Source organism: Pinus tabuliformis, chromosome 2_2 (assembly GCF_031772625.1).
Source record: "Pinus tabuliformis cultivar Carrire ecotype Pingquan chromosome 2_2, CPIR1, whole genome shotgun sequence".
Lineage (NCBI taxonomy): Eukaryota > Viridiplantae > Streptophyta > Pinopsida > Pinales > Pinaceae > Pinus > Pinus tabuliformis.
The window spans coordinates 498,289,087-498,306,302 of NC_142300.1; positions in this window are offsets into that span (position 1 = coordinate 498,289,087).

The following is a 17,216-nucleotide window of genomic DNA, read 5'->3' on the forward strand; positions in this document are numbered from 1 at the left end:
TATACAGAGGCCGATGAAACACTCATCAAAATACAAAAGCATCAGTTACCTCCCGAGGATTGGTGGCAGGCAATGCTGGCCATTGTGCCCAGGTAATTTCAGTTTTGCCCCCTTTTTGTTATTTCAAATCTCGGTCAGCTATGAGTCAGCCAAATGAGGCACGAAAGCACCGGACAGAGCGGTTAAAGAACAGGCAGAGCAGGTTGGAGCAGTGACAAAGCAAAGACATGGACGGCAAGCCCAAAGGATCGCAGATTTTAAAAGCGCAGCCCAGCCGACTCAATTGGACTCAAAAGTCAATTTTCTCTGACAGAATGAACAACTATTATATTCATGTTTACTACAGCATTTACTCTTTCAGCTACTATCCCTTAAGAGTTGGCGAAGAAGTTATGAGCTATTAACTCATCATCTAGATATTTTTGTATCTTATTTTTTGTATATATACCTCCCCACAGAACGTATTTGGGGTTGGTTGGTTGATTTTCTCCACTAGAGACTCGCTCTGTATACTTGATGTTTTCATTAATCAAAGACTACTGAAAAGCTTGGAGGATGGACTGTCTGCTGTGTTATTAATGTTTTGAAGAATGAATATGGAATTCTTGTGCTGCAACACGACTCAATAAGTGATTTCTACCTCTGTTTTCCATTGATATATGCTCATATCATACATATGTCGCCATCTAAATAGCAGATAAAAAGATTAGCTTAGAACTTGCTTGATTGCACTCTATGCTCAATTTCTGCTGTTTCTTTATGTTTTCCTCTGAATTGGTAATGAATATGAATTCCCTTTGGCTCATATTTCTCCTAATTCACCCATGTTTGACAGTTATCTAGGGATTCTTTACTGCTCCTAGATAGAGCTCATTCACCTTCCCTCTGTTAAGCTGAAAGAGAGATTCTTAATTGCCTCTCATTCCTTAGCCTTCAATCCATCTCCATTTAGCTCGAAAGTTGTTTCATGTGTAGCTACCTTGCTCCATTTTTCTCTTGTGACCAAGAAAATGCACCAGCAGTCCTACTCCTTGACTCCATGCCCAATGGTTTGAACTTATCATACTATGCATTACCTCTCTACTTGAAAGCTTCATCCTTCCCACCAAAACTCAAACAAAACCCCTTGAACTCAATAACTAGCCTAAAATCATCATCAACAAAGCTAAATCATAAAGAGAGAGCCCTCTATGATTGCGGGTAGGCTAGGACCTGCAGTCCAAAGCTTGGTTAGTGGTTACCTCGGCCGTATTCCCTTGGCAGTCAAAGGGAACAACCTGAGTGATAACAGGACTCATCCATTCTTATTCTTCTACTGGTTCAATAATTCCTACTAATATCATCCTATCAAGCTCTATCTTTACTTTCTCCTTATATTTTGGGTTCAACCTGTAAGGTATTTGTTTGACTAGCTTCACATAAAGCTTCAGAGGAATCTTCATGACTCCTAGATCTCTTGTTATACCCTTCATCTCTGAAAACTTGGTGGGAAATAGTTCTTGATATTCATGAAGTAAATTTGTAACTTTACTGACTATCTCTTCATCCAAATAGTCTCTGATTGTTGCAAACTTAGGTTACTTATCTGATCCTATGTTCACCGTCTTTATCTTCAGTGGCTTCTTTATATCTATTATTTCTTGCTTAGGTCCAGTTACTTCATGTTATCCTTCTGATTATGTTATGTCGATGTTGCGAGAATCTTCTTCCTCTTCTGCAGTAAGGTTATAGCATTCCAATGCATTTTTTATTTGTGTAGCCCAATCAAGTTGCTTCCACGTCAATGGGATTTCATTCTCAAAGATCCTCTTCTTAATTGTTTGAATACGAATCTATGTATGGGAAATCATCCTCAAAACTAAATGTTAATATGAAGCCATCAACCGTGTCTTTCTAGTTTACTGTACCATGTCAAAGCTTTCTTTCTAAGTACCAGTGCTTAGAGATTGTCTCTAATGTATGAATGAATCTAAGTACCCATTCTTGTTGTGGAATATCCTTCCATGTTGTAGTGCATAGTTGGATATGCTTCCTAGGAATAGTTTCACCATCATATTTTATCTCTATTTCTATATCTATCTGTCCAAACCTTATCCACATCAATCTTCAACATTCTTGCCAACCTTCTATATTCTTCTTGTGTGCACCCCACCATCTAGCAAGGGTAGCTTTCAGGGTTACATCCAAGGCTAACAACCTTTGATTCTTTGGAACTTGTTCTTCATAATCATTAAGAAAAGTATTTGTATCACCCAAGCCATCGTAAGAAGGCATATTACATAACTCAGATATCATACAACGAATTGATTTGGTAATTCTTGCACATCGCCTTGTAGATACTTCATGCAACCTATTTTTCCAATTTTCCAACTCTTCTTCTGAGTTTGAGTTACAAGAACTATCATGCTCCCAAGTAAACATTCCTTCTATAGGAGGGTTAACCCAATCTTGTTCCTTTGCTGTCATTTGATAGATACTATCTATATCAGCTGCACATTACTCTTCCTTGATTGGTTTTGTACATCTTACTCCTTCTAATGGATCCAAGGGAACAATTACTCTCATATTGCTTCCTTCAAATATCATTTGTCTCTTCTTCAAATTAATTATGGCCATATTATCAAATGCCCAGTCAAGTCCAAGAAATGTAGGATAAGGGTTACTATCATCAATGATATCTATTACTTCAAAGTCAATAGTAGTGCGAACTCCTTCAATATTCATTGTTACACCTCATAGTATTCCTAAGGGGAAGATCTTTTGCTGATTTTCCATCCTTAACTTAATAGGCGACCACTGTAGCTTCATCTTACCCATTAATTCCCATGTCTAATTTGTCAAAACATTAGCATCAAATCCAAAATCTAGAATAACTTGATCCATCTCATATTCTCCTATCTGCACACTAAGCCTCATTTCTCTTCCAGTTCTCTTTTGTCGATGCAAATTATTCACTGCACACATCTCACCTCATAGTGTTTATTTTGATCCACAAGAATCTATCAACACTTGAAGCCCTTCTACAACCTTTTGATCTCTTAATAATTTCGTACAAGTTTGCAGAAAAGACTTTAAAGTACCTTCTTGATTTGTTGACTCCTAGTCCTGTGTCGAAGCTCAATTCTACATCGAAACTTGATTCTGTGTCATAGCTCGATTCTGTGTTGAAACTTGATTCTGTGTCGAATCTAATGATACATCACAATTTATTTTCTGATCAGCCTTTGGCTGTGCACTAGAGGTCGAGGCTCTAACATCCTTAAAGTTTTTCTATGCTTCACTTCCATAAATACTTCTTTTTTCTTCTGAATATAAAAAATAGGAGATTTCTCAATAGTGTTTCTGACCCATGCAGTTTCAGGTTCTTTCTTTCCATCCAATTTATCACTACCGGTTGCAGCTCCACTTCTAGTAACAATACTAATTCAAGGTTCGTCATTCCTTCTTTCAATAGTCATCATTTGAATATTTTGTGGAAGCTGCTGATTCATTTTTTCTTACATATTTTCCATAAGTACAAGGAATTCCTCAATCACATGGTCAAAGAATTTATAGTACTTACATGTCATTGTAGGGTTCTGACAATCTCTCACAAAATGACCTGCCTAGCTACAGTTATAGGAAATAATATGTCCACATCCTTAACCAGCTCCAACACCTCGACCTCTTCCTTGTTAGGCTCCTTGATCATTGTGTTGTCCACTTCTTCATGTTCATGTTCTTTTGCTTTCATTCTATAAGTGTCAGCACTATGTTCAATCATTAGTTCATAAGCTCGATAATTATTCTCATCATGTCCTATTGATTTACAGAATTTGCAGTATAGGTTCCTTCAAGTTTGCACATATTTCTGTAACACGTAACAATATTCTGAGTGATGTTGTACTCTGGTCTTGCATATCTCACCCCACAGGCTAGATCCTACATTTATGTGATTTGGTCCCCACTGGCCATTTAATCCTTACATATACGACATTGTTCCTTAGAATGGACCTCAAATATGCACTTTGTACACCATACTTCTTCTCCAAATTATTTTCTTTTCTTGATATCTTGTATCTACAGGGTTAGGTTTGCCATCTGACTCTGAATTTGTTGCATACTTGCATTAGTATCTCCTATAGGCGAAGATTCCAACTTCATCACAATCCACAGAGCAGAGCTTCGACTTGACTTGTTATCTTTTGTTTCATCAATGGTAGCCTGATATGCAGTAACAACACAAGTATAAACCATTCTTGATGTTGTTGCGGAGCTATTTCAAAGCTCACTTGATCCAAAAATTCCTTAAATCTCTTATCAAATTCCCAAACAGACTTAGTAGGTTTCTGTTTAATTTCTTTTAACTTAGTGATGCACTGCGACTCATACTTCAACTTCTTAAATTCTCTTATTAGCACTGCTTTGATATCTACAAATGTTCTAATTTGATTATTTGAATACTTCATATACCATGTTAATGCTCTATATCAAAGTGTCATAATGAGTTTCACTTTCTTTATATTTTCATCATCGATCTGCTTCACGGTCCATACAGCTTCACATAAAAACCAAAACTGATATGGATCCTCCGATCTAGTTCCTTTGAAAACATGTAGCTTAATATCATCAACCATATTTCTTCTTGGAGGGGGAGGAGGAGAGGGAGGGGGAGAAGTAAGGGGAGGGGGATGGTGTATATGGGGAGTAGGGGGAGAAGGGGGAGGGGGAGGGGAAGAGTGAAGAACACCTTGGTTATTACTAGATTCTAGCTTCTGCTGACTCTCATGCTTGGAAGGTGAATACTGTGAAGCTACCTGGGGCTTATTACAGTGGCTATCTTCCATTTCACTTTTACATTTAGTCTACAGAGGACTATATTTAGTTTCTACAAAGGTCTTTGGGTCTTGTCCATAAGCTCGTTTTCTAGTATCTACTCTATATCTTTTTCCACTTCGCATTACTGTGATATCTAACTCAACTTTACTCTCTCTTCTTCCAAACCTAAGTAAACTAACAATCTGGATGCATCTGTAAGACTCTATTTTCACATAGAAGCATCTTAATCCAGAGTTTCAAACATTTCAAATGCTTACCTCGCAGTCCCTTGAAGAATCGATGTTCTTTTCATTGTAGGACATGGTCTGATCTACTGCGAAATCAGTGATAAATACTCCTAAGATGTTATCAATTCAGAAATTGACGGCCCTTGAAATCCTATTGGCAGTGCTCTTGAGTCGCTATATCAATTCATGAGTCCACATCGTAGGTTTTCCACCTTTACAATAGATCTTTATTTCAATCAACCTTGATATCCAATCATACAATTCAACAAGAAATGATGTGAAGAAAATTTCGTATTGATTTGTGAAAATATATCTTTGTAACTAAACTTCAGACTTCAGACAAGGGTTTCTATTTTTTTTATTTGAAAATTATTACTCCTTTGATTCTTTCCAATCTTGAATCTCCTTCTTCGATGGATGCCCCATAAACATATCCCTCAAACAGATCTTGATCCTTGCAACAGAACCATTTGTTGGATTAGGTTGGGCTGACCCAGGTTTGATATATAGTGTGCACCAATAAAACCCTCAATCACTGGCCCTTTCGGCAATGACCTGCAAGCATATCACAGTCTCACTTGAAGTGACTATGGGAGGATGTAGAACCAGGGTTTTGCAGCCTTAAGGGATGTTGGGATGTGGTATTGTTATGTTTTCTTACACTTAATATTCATAAATCACTTCTCTGCATTCATTTAATCACATAAACATATCATATAAACCCATGATCATAATTGCATTGTAATAACATGCAATTGTAATAAACTCGGATGCTACAACATATAAAAAAATATACACATGAAGATATCAATTTTATATTGGTTCATCCTAATGTGGGACTACGTCCACATGAATTGTTGCTTATAATAATGAATCTTCTACAAAAAATAGTTCTTGACCTTTGCACTAAGTTGCAGGTTGTCTGGCACTCAACTGCAAAGCCTCTTCCTTCGCCACAAACCATAGATTATAAGAATACAACCATTCAATTCAATAATGTGATTCTAAAATTATTCTCTTCCTTATTATTGGTCCCTATATATACTATTACATCGAGAGATATACCATCAAAAATACCATGGTCCATATACCATGGACTCCCCTAATACAGGCTACTATGGTCTGAAAACCATTCATATTTTACAATATTACTTTATTTTTACAAAAAGGAGGGGCTTCGACCCACCTCGAATCCCCCACACCATGCGGTATATCTACTACATGGTCCACTTGGCACTCCATTGCTCCATTGCATGGTCCACTTCATGCTCCACTACATTCTTTACTTCGCACTCCACTCCACAAAATGTAGAGTAATTACCAAAATATAGGCCAAGTTGGGTTGCCCCCAACATGTAGTTCAAACTATATTGCTTGGAAGGACAGGATGGAGGTAGTTTTGGAAGACAATGGGCTTAAGGAATTCATAGACAAAGGCATTCCTAAGCCAGTTGATGCTCAAGATCTTGGAGAGTGGATAAAGTGTGTGGCAAAGACGAGAAGGATTATCCTAGAAGGAGTTCGAGATCATATTGTCTCGAATCTCCATGGTGAGGAAAATCAAATTGCAATGTGGAAGGCCTTAACATACATGTTTCAAAATAACACTGACCACGGGAAGTTTTCACTGAAGGACAAGATCAAAAATATCAAGATGGAGAAGGAAAACACAATACTGAAGTACTTTACCAAGTTCACCCAATGTCAGGATGAGCTTGGAAGTGTTGGTGTTATATTTGCTGAAGATGATCTGGTGAGCCTAACACTTCTAGGACTTCCCAAGAGTTGGCACAGCTATGAGGAATTACTTAATGGGAGGGAGAAGCTACCAGAGTGGGAGTGATTATGGTTTGACTTGGTACATGAAGAGATATGATAGAACACTAGAGATGGATCCTCATCCAAGCATGATAATGAGGAGAACTGTGCCTTAGATAGGAATGCAAATAAAGGGAAGGGAAAGTCATCTAATTCCAAATCATATTCCAATTAGGGAAGGAAGAAGGACATGTCAAGGATTAAATGTTTTCATTGTCACGAATTGGAATACTATGCCACAAAGTGCCTGCATAAGAAGGTGGGCAAGAATCCCTTAAGAGGAGTGGCAGGTGAAGCTCTCGCTTCCCAATTTGAACTAGATTTCACCCTCATCACCTGCATGGTGACATCAGCGATGGGTAGTGTGTGGTACCTAGATATGTTGGGTGTGGAGTCTAATTATCTTCTGTATTCAAAAGTATCGCCGCATTGGACCCAGTTTGTAATGGGGCGGCAATGCCGCCTGTAAAATATTTGCTACAAGGGGGTCTAAGGGGGGCGGCGATACCTTTGAATACCTCTGTAATTTTTTAGTCAATCTGAGTCATTGATTAGGCAGAGATCTGGCAGTAAAAGTTATGTTTAATTTAGGGTCTTTTTCCCTAGAAGGCAACCCCTCACTATCTATGAGGGAATTGTATTGCGTCTATGTAGATCTATATTCTGAGTGAGGAAGTGAGAGGAGATTGAGAGTGAAGAGGGAATTACATCGGATCTGCTATAGGTTGTATCTCTTTACTTTGCTGGATAATATAAAAGGGAGGACTGGATGTTTCTCTGTGGACGTAGGCCAAACTAGGTGAACCACGTATATCTGTGTCTCTCTTGTTTTATGTGTTTTATGTGTTTATATTTCTACAATATTTTATGTGTTCCATTGCTCTGTAATCTATAATTTTCTAACAAGATAGTGGATCCTCATTCCATATGACCAACAACAAAGAGTTACTCAGTGACTTTGAGGAGAAGGACCTCTAGATGCATGTCGGGGTGGGAGATGATGGGAGGTATAGCGTGACTGTCATCGATATTGTTACCTTTCAGAGGGAGTTTGGTTCTCCTCTCACATTAAAATATGTCATATATGTTTTCGGTTTGAAGAATAATTTGGTTTCAGTTTCCATGTTGGAGGACCATGGCTACAATGTGATATTCAATAAGGGAAAGTCTTTCCTTTGTCACATAGCCTCAGGACAGGTGAAGCAGATTGAGGTTTGAGTGAAGAAAATTTACAAATTGGATGTAGAAGATTGTGCTTTTTTGAGCACTAAGACAGAGAAGGTTCAGAGTCGATACATCAGTGAGTTGTGGCATAGAAGATTGGGTCACTTACACCATAGAGCTTTGAAGATCATGCGAAAAAATTCTATCGGACTTCCCAAGGGTACACTAGAGTAGAGAGACACATGAAAAGGGTGTACATTGGGGAAGTACACCAAATCTTCCTTTCATGATAAATATAGTCGAGTGCAAGCAATCCTTGATTGAGTTCACTCAAATGTGTGTGGACCATTCTTGACAACATCCACACCCAAGCACATGTATTATGTAATATTTGTTGATGATTTTTCTTGTAAGTGTTGGATTTTGTTCATGCAGAAGAAAGACCGGATGTTCTCTAAATTTTTTGAAATTAAAGCACTTGTCAAAAAGACACTGGAAGGAAAGTTAAAGCTCTCAGAAGTGATAACGATGGAGAATATGTGTCGAATGAATTCAAGAACTTTTGTGCATTAGAAGGAATTTTATGGGAGTTAATAGCACCTCTTAACCCACAGTATAATGAGGTGGCTAAAAGGAAGAACAAAAGTATTGCGGGAGTGACACTGGAGATGTTACATGATTAGGGCCTATCGTTGCACTTATGGGCTTCCAACACAATTGTTTATTTGCAGAAAATAATTCCTCATTGAATTCTCGAGATGAGTACACCAAAAGAAGCTTTTTCAGGTAAGAAACCATATGTGGCACACTTCAAGGTCTTTAGTTCATTAGTCTAATGTCATATTACTAAGAATGCATGGAAAAAGCTAGGGCCAACAGTTGAGTTGAGCATATTTGTGGGGTACACTGATACACCTCACAACTATCATGTGTACCTTCCATCCATCATGATGACAATGGTTCATAGAGATGTGAAGTTTGATGAGTAGAAGGCCATGAGATGTTCCCTTTAGAGGGAGCTTTATTTCCATGTATATGAGGAGTTTTTAGCTCCAAAGGAGGAATCTCAGGATGATGTGGAGAAGCCACATGCAACGGAGTAAAGAGTAGAAGCACCCACTCATGTAGAGACTTCCAGAGATGGAAGGAAGCACACCAGAGAGGCTGAAATATTGATACATGATACTAGAGAGAATGTGGGAGAACCCACATCACAGTGCAGGAAGAGGAGGTCAACAGATCAGTACACTGGCTATATGTCTCTTATGAGAGTGCATGTAGAGATTGAGCCATCCTCATTTGAGGAAGTAGTACAGCAACCAGTATGGGTTAATGCCATAGTTGAGGAGTATGACTCCATTATTAGAAACAGTGTTTGGGAAGTAGTCCCAAGACCAGCACACAAGTCAGTGGTGAGTTCCAGATGGCTTTACAAGGTAAAGAAAGTAGCATATGGGAGTCTAGAGAAACACAAGGCCATATTTGTGGCCAAAGGATTCTCTCAGGTGGAGGGAATTGATTACAATGAGACATTTTCTCCAGTAGTAAGGTACTCATCAATCAAATATATTCTAGGACTGTAAGTGTAGATGGGATGGAAGATACATCAGATGGATGTGAGGACAACATTCCTCAATAATATGATTGAGGAAGAGGTTTATATTGCATATTCGAGAGGATTTGAGACCTTCAACATAGCGTCGCATGTGTGTAGACTCCAGTGAGTGTTGTATGGACTGAAACAAGAACCCCGTGCTTGGTACACTAGGATTGACAATTATTTCGCCAGGTTGGGCTTCACCAAAAGTGGAGGAGATGTGAATCTTTACCCTATTGTGGCTAAAGGAAAATTGTTGATTATAGTATTATATTTTGATGATTTGACTCTAACAAGTGATGAGAAGCTGATAAAATCTTGCAAACAGGATCTTGGAAGTGAATTCGAGATGAAGGACCTGGGGCTCATGCAATACTTTCTTGTTATGGAAGTATGGCAAGGATATGAGGAATTGTTTTTCTCTCAGGGAAAGTATGCCAAGGAGATATAGAAGAAGCTCCACATGGAGTGCAGCAAACCCATGGAGACTCCTCTAGCAGGTAACTACAGGAAGGGGGAAGCTAGTTCAGGTGAAGTAGTGGAGGATACTATTTATAGACAACTTTTGGGTTCACTTATGTATTTGGTGAAGACATGACCAAACATGTGTTTTGCAGTTAACCAACTTAGTCAAGCCATGGTTAAGCCAACCAAACTTTATCGGAAGGATGTTAAACATATGTTGAGATATCTCAGAGGCACCACTCAGTTTAGTATTTGGTACAGATGGACAAAGGGAGTGAAGCTTCAAGGCTTCGCAGATGCATATTGGATAGGGAGCACATCAGGGGGAATCTTCAGTGTTGGGTCAGCAACAGTTTCTTGGTACATCAGGAAGTAGAGATCAATTCCACTCAGATCAATAGAAGCAGAGTACATGGATGCTAGTCAACTAGCTTGTGAGGCTATTTGGATGAGGAATATCCTTCTTGGGTTATTTGGTCAATAGATGGATCCTACAGTGATTTATTGTGACAATAAGAGTTGTATCAAACTCTATGAGAATCTAATTTTTCATTATTGGGCCAAGCATATCGACATCTGGTATCACGATCTACGAGATTGTGTGCAGAGGAGAATCATGTTGCTGGAGTACATTCCTATAGAGGAGCAGGATGAAAATATTTTGACAAAGGAATTTTCAAGACGCAAATTCAAGTTTCACAGAGGTAGGATCGGGGTAGAAGATAATCCCTTTCTTGTTGAGAGGGTGTGTTGAAAATAGCAACAAGAAAATCCTAATTTAATTTTGTCCTTGAATTAAATTAGGAATTAAATTCTAATTCCAATTGTCACAACAAATTTTAATAGTTAACTAAGTTAATTTGACTTAGTTCTCTCAGTAAATTCGAGTTCGGAGTCTATCTAGAGTCATATAGAGTGGTTCCTAAATTTTAGGGGGACGGGTTGAGCTCTTTTGAGTTGTAATTATTTAATTTAGTTTAACTGAGTTAAATTTAGTAAAACTATTTCCAACTGATGGAGGAATTAGTGGGATATCCAGTAGTGGTGTGTAACCTACAATAGTGGGGTTTAACCATCACTGCTCAACCAGTAAACTAAATATTCACTCTTAATTAACTCATGCATGTCATATCAGAGAAAGACCCCATTGAGATTGGATTTCAAGGATATTGTAATATCAATTATATAATCATCTGAATTGCACAGGTGGTTCATGCAATCAGAGGAAGGCCTATGATAGATTTCACAGTTATGAATGAGGAATTTCCCAATTAAATATGGGCTAATTCCCTAGGAAACTACACAAGGAAATAAGAGCTTGGCAGACAACAGATTTGGCTAAGTATTGGTTGGAGCTTGTTTGTGAAGCTATGAGATAGATTTTGATAGTGTAGAGTTTGCTCGGGCTTGAGCATAACATTATAATCTTCTCAAATTTTCTAATTAATGTAATATATGGATAGCAAGGGTTTTTGACTATGGATTTCCCCAAAAAATTGTTTTGTTATATGTGATTGAATTCTTTCTTTTTTTGCTTTGTGATTTCATCGATCAATTATTGTTTCCGCTTATGAGTAGAGTAGATTCAAGTCAATTTTTTTAGCATATTACAATCTGCAGTTTGAATCTACAAGAAATTTATACACTAGGAAGACCTTGTTTGGCCATAGCTAATGCCTACATTAGTTGCAGGGTTGGGAACATGACCATAAAGAATGGGCATCTATCAAAACAAATTTTGTTGTATCCTCCTGCTCAACCTTCTATTGAGCATGACTTGCCCTTGTGGTTAGAGGATGAGGAAGAGGAAGAATTTTATCAAGCAGCCCTCTACTCAGTTTGCATACTAGACGTTGTTGTAGGGGGGAGGCATCTTGATAAATATGATCTTATTGAACATATCTTACAGAATCAACCCACCACTTCCATGCTATTTGATGAACTGATGAAGGAATCTTAGAGAAACCCATGGACTGATTTGTGCTCTATTGACCCTAACCTAGAACATGCCAAGTTTGTAGTGATTAGCCCATATAGAACTCTAAAGATCAACCCCTCTCTCTCAGCTAAGAAGGAAGAACAATTATGCAATGTGTTGAGGCAACACCTGGATGCTTTTGCTTGGGACTATAAGGAGATGAAAGCTATGCATCCCTCAATTTGTACTCATCATATCTACATCAAATAGGGATGCAATCCTATGCATGAACCTTAGAGAAGGATGAATCCAACTCTGAAGGACATTGTGAAAGAGGAATTACAAAAGCTACTCGATGCAGTGTTCATATACACCATTTTAGATAGTGAGTGGGTTTCCACCATATCATAGTCCCAAAGAAAAATGGTAAGTGGAGGATCTTTGTTTATTATTGAGAAGTTAATAAGGCCTCAAAGAAGGACCACTTCCCTTTTCCTTTCATTGACCAAGTCCTGGATGGCCTTGCTGGGAAGAGATTATTTTCCTTCCTGGATGGGTTTAGTGGGTAAAACCAGATACAAATCATCTTGGAGGACCACAACAAGAACATGTTCACATGTCCTTGGGGTACCTTTTCCTATAGGGTCCTTTCATTCGGTTTTTGCAATGCCCCTGCTACCTTCTAGAGGGAATTTTTGAGTATCTTTGTTGACCTTGTTCATGACATTGTTGATATATACATTGATGACTTCACCCCTTATGGATGTGACTTCCATGAAGCTCTTTCTAACCTATCTAAATTTTTAAAGAAATTCATTGAGATGAATCTTTCATTAAGTCCCGAGAAATGTGATTTTTCTATGAATGCACAGACAGTCCTAAGCCATTCCATATCGAAGGAATGGGTATAGGTTGACCCCAAAAAGGTTTCCATCATTAAAAGGGTCCATATTCCTCAAAAATGAAGAGATGTTAGAAGCTTTCTTGGATTGGTTAGGTACTATAGAAGGTTCATTAAGGAGTTGAGTAACTTGGATTCACCCTTATTTCTACTGGCTAAATTTTTATACATATGTTGGACAGATAATGTTAAGAGGCCTTTGAAGCTCTAAAGGAGAATTTTACCATTCCACCCATCTTTAGGGGTCCCAATTGGGCACTGCCTTTCCATATCCACACAAATGTATCAGATAAATATGTAGGAGCAACCTTAGGACAAATGGAGGAAAAATTTCCTTATGCTATCCATTTCATCAGTAAGAACCTTTCTAAAGCTGAGATAAACTATATAGTCATCGAAAACGAAATCTTGGTTGTGGTGCACTCTTTGAACAAGTTTAGGAACTACATCATTGGATATCAAACTTTCATCCACACTAATCATGCATCCATTCTGTATTTAGTGAATAAACCTGATGTCAATGTTAGGATAATTAGATGGTTGTTATTATTGCAACAATTTTATTTAACCATTGTTGAGAAATTAGGGAAAGAGTATGTGGTTCCATATTTCTTATCAATACTGACATTACATGTAGGGAATGAGGAGATGGTATATGATCAACTCCTAGATGAACACCTATTTTCCATCTTGGTGCTATCTCCTTGGTTTCCTAATATAGAAAACTACTTGTTTGTTGGGAGGTTCCCTCCTAACTTATCCTCCAAGGAGAAGAGCAAGATTATTAGTGAGAGGGCCCCATTCACTTGGATTGGGGGAAATATTTTCAAGTTGGGGCCAGATCATATTTTTAGAAGATGTGTGATGGAAGAGGAGGTGTTTGACATCCTCTTAGCATGCCACGATGGACCTTTTTTAGGCCACTTTGCTACTAAGAGAACAACCTTCAAAGTTCTACACGCTAGTTACTATTGGCGTAGTCTACATCAAGCTGAAAAAAGGTACACCACCAGGTGTGATAAGTACCAAAGGATGGGCAAGCTTGCACCTAAGGATGAAATGCCCCTACAACCTCAAGTGACTCTAGATCCATTTGACAAATGGGGCATGGACTTCTTTGGGCCCATTGATCCCCCATCAGGACACAAGAAGTGTATCATTGTGTGCACCGATTACCTGACTAAATGGGATGAAACAAAGGAAGTAAAGGAAGAAACTGAGCAAAAGGTGGCTGAATTACTAAGGGATAACATATTCTACAAGTTTGTTTTTCCAAGGGAGTTGGTCACTGATCAAGGGACACAATTCACCTCAAATCAGAATAAATACATCATGAAACAAAACCACATCAATCACATGACAACCACTACCTATCACACTCACAAAAATGGGCAAGTGGAGATCACAAACGAAGCCCTTGGAGAACATTATGACTAAGGTTGTTAGAATAAGCATAAAGGATTGGGCACAAATACTTATAGAAGCCACTTGGGCCTATAATAGAACTTGGAATACCACCAGTAAATTTATCCCATTTGAATTAGTCTATGGAAAGAAGGCTCTTATGTCCATTGAATTTGAATAAACCCTAAAGATGGCAACTCAGTTAGACTTGGACCTCACTACAACACAACATGAGAGGCTGCTCCAACTCAATGGTTTAGATGAATTCATATTGCTATCTCTCCTACACACTGAGGTAGTCCAGCTATAAAGGAATATTTGGCATGACAAACACATTAGGGAGAGAGATTTTCAATAAGGTGATTGAGTCCTTCAATATGATTCAATATTCAAGGATTTTAAAGGAAAATTAATGACAAGATTGTTTGACCCTTATCTAGTGGAAAAATGTCATGAAAATGGGTTTGTCCAAATTAGAACAATTGATGAGGAAGGTATCCCCTTTCTTCTCAATGGTTATCGATTGAAAGTGTACAAAATACCTCTATCCAAAGAGGAGTTTATTAGTTCAATTAGTAAGGAGTTGAATGTGATTGGGAGGCTCACATCCCTTAGTTCACCAAGATTTTGATCAACAAGAGAAAAAAATAAAAAAATAAAAATACAATAAAGCGCCTAGGTAAAAACCTTAATGAGGCATCTAAGGCCAACTCTAGGGTTGAAAACCTCTATGAGGCAACCCAAGAGAAAAACAAAAGAAAAAAAGAAAAGAAAAGAAAAATAATATGAAAATATCCCCAAGTGAAAACCTCCTTTGAAGCGCTTGGGGTAGGCATGTAGATTGAAAACCTCTCCAGAGGCAGTTTGTATGTCTCAAAAAAAAGGGAAAAAATAAGAAGAAGAAAAAAATGGAGTCCTTACATCAATTCTGCTAATTTTTTCTTTTACAGGACTCCAGACAGTCAAGGGGGAACATTTGAAAGAACAAAATCCACAGTCCATTCCCTTAGCCTAACCACTCCATTTCCATCACCATTTATCCATCTCTCTACATCTCTCCATCACTTAGTAAACAACTACACCAAATTTTGCCTCAATCTTGAACTGCTACATGATCGACCACAAATGCTACAAGATTGAGATCTGCTTAAGAAAAGGGGTAAAAAATCATGTTTTTTCTTGATAAATTTTAGGAGGGGTCCACCCAACCTCCTTTACCTCTCATCCACTCAATTCATCTAATTCCATCCTGTAGATTCCGCCTATGAACATTAAAAAGCACAGAACAAATGACTCTAACTTCACTCTTTTTAAAAAAAATTCACCACCTTCAAAATCTTTTGCTCATGTCCCTCGACTCACTATGATTTATCCAAGTCCTTGAATGTAGTATAAGGTTTGGATAAGGAACTATGTGACTGCTATAGGAAGGAGATCAATCCTATAGTGGCATATACATATCCAACAAAACCATAGACAAAGGACTATTGCAGCTTAATAATGAAGATTTGGCCACCCTAAAGCATAAAGAGCCATCCATGAGGTTTAGAGAAGTCACACCATCCTTGAGGAGTAGCTGGAAGATCACCAATCCACTCCAAAAAGAGTATATCAAAAATTGGAAAAGACCTTCATGAAAGAGAGATTTCATTAGTCAAATACATCATCATGTTGTTTTGTTTAAAGAGGACCTATGCCTACGCAAGACAATGGAAGATAACACCTTCAGAGAGTATTTGATTGATCATTAATTTCAGCAGAAGCATGCATTCATCTCCAACAATTCAACATCATAGGTAGGCTCAAGTATGACACCCCTCACCCCTTCCTTATGGGCATAATGGTAAAAAAATATGTTTAATGAGAGAAAGTAGAGTTTTTATGGGTTGGAGATGGCTAGTAAACTTGGCCACCTTCGATTAGTAAAATGTAGTCTACTCAACTACCCATGCAACATGGAAAATTCAAAGTAGGGGGAGTGATAATTATGAGGAGTGGTGACAATGGCTAAAAAATGAAGTATGTGTAGAGGCCTAATCACTGTTGAAAAGTGTGCAACAATAAATGCTTGTTGAATATGCAACAAGATGATGGAGCTTAGTGGAAAGGAGTCGCCTTCACTAAGTGGGCCCGCAGGCTATTTTTGGCACAAGTTCTATTTTTGGACCACAGCAGGAGTGATCACAATGGGAGTGACCACAGCAGGAGTGACCACAGTGGGATTGATCATAGCAGGAGTGATCACAACAGGAGTGATCAAAGTCTATTTTTAGACTGGCTGTCAAAAATAGAAAAGTCAAATATTATTGTCTCATAATAATATTTGGACTATAAACTTGATCTTATTCTCTTGGAGCACTTCAGTTTGAGCTACAGATGTGGCACATGCAGCTGTTAGAAGGAAGTACGCTTTCTTTGTGGGTCAGTTGAGTTGTTGCATGCATGAATTCAGTTAGAACTCAAGTGAGTTGAGTTTAGTGAATTGGAGGTGGAGTTAATGGAGTTGTGTTCAGTTTAACTTTGTTAAACTAGTTGTATTTAGTCTAACTGATCAATAGACTAGAGATGAGTTGGGTGAATTAGTTATTAATTAATTCACAAGTTATTAACTCATAATGCAACTATAGAATATGTTAGAGTTGGTATTGAGCCCTCCATCAGCGATCAAAACTCTTTGCATTTGCATAAGTAGGTGTCTCATCAGTGTCAATTTTTGCATTCCATTAGGCATGCCATAACCCTGATGGAGGAGCTGGTGTATTTGTACCCCTCTTGGCATTGCTGGATCAGGTCATTTCAGTCATTAAGCTCTTTCAAAGTTTGTTTTGTCTTGTCTTGAGGTCAAATTCCTAGGTCTAGGGTTTTGGTCAAGTCTGTTTACAAGGTCATATCTCTAAAGCTCAA